The sequence below is a fragment of the Ceratotherium simum genome, chromosome 5, assembly GCF_057802395.1.
Source record: "Ceratotherium simum simum isolate JZ-2026a chromosome 5, ASM5780239v1, whole genome shotgun sequence".
Lineage (NCBI taxonomy): Eukaryota > Metazoa > Chordata > Mammalia > Perissodactyla > Rhinocerotidae > Ceratotherium > Ceratotherium simum.
Window position 1 is genome coordinate 6,950,990 of NC_141904.1, and position 3,495 is coordinate 6,954,484.

Here is a 3,495-nt window from a genome sequence, read left to right on the forward strand (position 1 = left end):
CAGCTTAATACATGAAAGATGAAAAGTGACACATGAAGAATTAAGTTTAACTTCCAGGAATTTTTTCAGTACTCTTTTATCTGTTGTCAAATTGTTTTGTTTTGTTTTGTGAGGAAGATTAGCCCTGAGCTAACACCTGGTGCCAATCCTCCTCTTTTTTGCTGAGGAAGATTGGCCCTGGGCTAACATCCATGTCCATCTTCCTCTACTTTATATGTGGGACACCTGCCACAGCATGGCTTGATAAGTGATAAGTCAGCACCCGGGATCTGAACCCGTGAACCCTGGGCCACCAGAAGCAGAGTGTGCAAACTTAACCACTGCACCACTGGGCCAGCCCCCATTGTTGAATTGTTTTAGTGGATATGATATTATTATTTAAAATTTCCATGAGGATACTAATTATAACTATTTTAATATTTTCTTCGGTTTCCTATCTGTCTTCTATGCAGATTAGTTTTTCCCTTTTTATATCTTGATGCTTCTTTGTTTTCTCTCATATGTGTAGATGAGATGTGGATCAACCAGTATGGAATCTAAATTCATTTCATTAACCCAGAAGAGAGTACCCATGTAGCTGGCAGTAAAGACAATGTCTGATAACAGAACCCTGATTGCAGTTGTGGCTCCACAGAAAATGAGCACCTGTGGCAGAGCAGGCTTTCTGTGAAGGTAGGCGGATTCTATGTTCACCAAGCGATCCCTCACAGCAGCGCTAAGCAACATAGAATCCTTGTCCCCTTTCTCTGGCCCCAGGATTCACTATAGGAATCTTGGGTGTCTGCCCTCCTGCTTGAGAGAGTTATAGGTACAGCTTTAGCAGGAGCACGAATGCCTGCGTCAACCACTCGGAAAGCTCTGACGAAGGCACTGGCACTGCCATTCGATAGCCAATCATTACCTTGTTTCTCTAACAGTCTGTGCAGCGATATTCCTTTCCCTCCAACACCCCCCCCCCAAAAAAAAAGAAAGAATAAAACTCAACAATTTACTCAGAAAAAAATCAGAGAATTAGGGAAGATGATCAAACAAATTGCACAGAAGTAAACTTCACAATTAAAAAACAACGAGAGAGAGAGAAGAGGATAGAGGTGGTGGTTCGTCCTCTCTCCTGGACTGTTGTGTGCTTGTCTTCCTCTCAGGGTATTTCATAATTACATTGTCTGATTTAGAATGTGATTATGTTAATGCTAGATCATGCTGGTGAAATTAAACAAGTGGGAAATTCCAGAATTTACTGGCAATATCACTGTCACTGCATTAATGCTCATTTCATTGCACTGGTTCATCTTCTTTCTCAATTTGCCTGTTGCCTCTTGGAATATATATAGCAGTTCATTATGGTGTCAGGCAGTAGCATGGGAGTATTTGCTACAACAGAAATACACAATCCAGGGCAGCTGAAGTCACACAGGAAAGAAGCCATGATCATGCTGGGTTTCTACCTGTTCTCTCTCTTCATGTATCTTTATAGTATGATTTCAGCTTTGATAAATGACTGAAGCTGGAGAAGCTGTGGTTGAAGTCAACCTACACTACAGTGCACAGCTGAGAGCCAGAGACTGCTTGGATCATCCTTGGAACTGTGACCATAGCAGTATATTTCTTCCTCTTTGAACAAAAAACTATTTGTACCCTATTAAGTATTTAAAAAACAAACAAACAACAACAACAAAAAGTTCCCACCCACACTAATGAGGAGAGGATTATATAGGGCATGCACAGGAGAGGGCAGCACTCTTGGAGACCATCTTGGAATTCTGCCTACTATACAATCTCAATGTTTGCATATATAGCACATATATCTCTCTCAAGGTGCTGGTTGGAGGTATATGCTATTAGTTCTGTTTCTCTGGAGAACCTTGACTAATATATAACCCTGACTAATATATAGATGAAACATGAGCACATTATGCTAAGCAAAATAAGGCAGTCCCAAAAAACAAATACTATATGATTTCATTTACATGAGGTATTTAGAGTATTCAAATTTATATAAACATAAAATGGAATGGTGGTTGCCAGGGGCTTGGGGGAGGGAGAAATGGGAAGTTGTTAAACAGGTATAGAGTTTCAGTTTTGCAAGATGAAAAAGTGCTGGAGACTGGTTGTACAACAATATGAATATACTTGATACTACTGAACTGCACACTTACAAACGGTTAAGATGGAAAATTGTATGTGTTTTTTACTACAATTAAAGCAAAATGAAACAAAGCAAAAACAACAAACTGTCAATATTTGCCTGATTCTATTGTTTCCAAAACAAAATAGAGTTAAAATTGGGAAACGTCTGCTATGGTTCCAATGACAAAGAGAAGAGACATAAGTCAGAATGGACATCCAAATTGAATTTGAATCAACAATTTCCAGCTGGTATAGTTACAAATAAACAGACAAAAAGCCAAATGAATGGAATATTCTCCTATACACGGTATGCAGAGATGCATGAAGCATAAGGGCGAGGGCTAATGGATCTGTTCTGTTCTCAGTGGCGGGTTCTTTATGGGATCTTGAATCCATTTAAGTCAACACAGGATATATGAGAAAACTGAAGTGTGTTCAGAAAGGAACATCATAAAACTAAAAATATGTATTACAGGAACGTTATACAAATGTAGAGGTTAAAAGTTTACATATAAAAGTTAAGAGAATCCAGATTTCTTGATGTATAGACTAGAGAGCTAGGGAAACTCTCTAAGTTACTCAGTTATTTCAAGGAGGAAATTTTCTAGCAATTCTCATTTCCTTAGAACACAGAACTGAAGGCATGAACTTCAGTTCCGGAAGAGAATGTCTTGGGAGTGAGAGCAACTAAATCCTGACAAAGAGAACATAGACTCTTTGTAGACTATCTGGATTGGCTATGTAACAAATAAATTTGTACCCCAAACTTAGTAGTTTAAAACAACACACATTTTCTATTTATTATCATTATTTTTTTTGTGAGGAAGATCAGCCCTGAGCTAACATCCATGCCAATCCTCCTCTTCTTGCTGAGGAAGACCGGCTCTGAGCTAAAATCTATTGCCAATCCTCCTCCTTTTTTTTTTCCCTTTCCTCCCCAAAGCCCCAGTAGATAGTTGTATGTCATAGTTGCACATCCTTCTAGTTGCTGTACGTGGAACACCGCCTCGGCATGGCTGGACAAGCGGTGCATTTGTGCACGCCCGGGATCCGAACCCAGGCCGCCAGTAGCGGAGCGCGTGCTCTTAACCGCTAAGCCACGGGGCCGGCCACTACTATTTATTATTTCATTGTGTCTGTAGGTCTGGAGTCTGAGCATGGTTTAGCTGGGTCCTTTGCACAGAGTCTCACAAGACTTACGTCAAGGTGCTGGCTGGAGATGCAATCTCATGTTATTTCAGAGTCCTCTTCCCAGCTCACCGGTTGTTGGCAGAATTCAGTTCCTTACAGCTGTGAGGCCTGAGGCCCTCTCCCTGCCACACGGCCCTCTCCACACTATGGCCCTCTCCACACTGTGGCCCTCTCCAC

At 40.8% G+C, this 3,495-nt stretch overlaps 1 pseudogene; it reads left to right on the plus strand.

The window, feature by feature from the left end:
* Nucleotides 1-1,111: 1,111 nt before the first annotated feature.
* Nucleotides 1,112-1,502, plus strand: LOC101392582 (protein cornichon homolog 4 pseudogene; annotated as a pseudogene).
* Nucleotides 1,503-3,495: the final 1,993 nt, after the last annotated feature.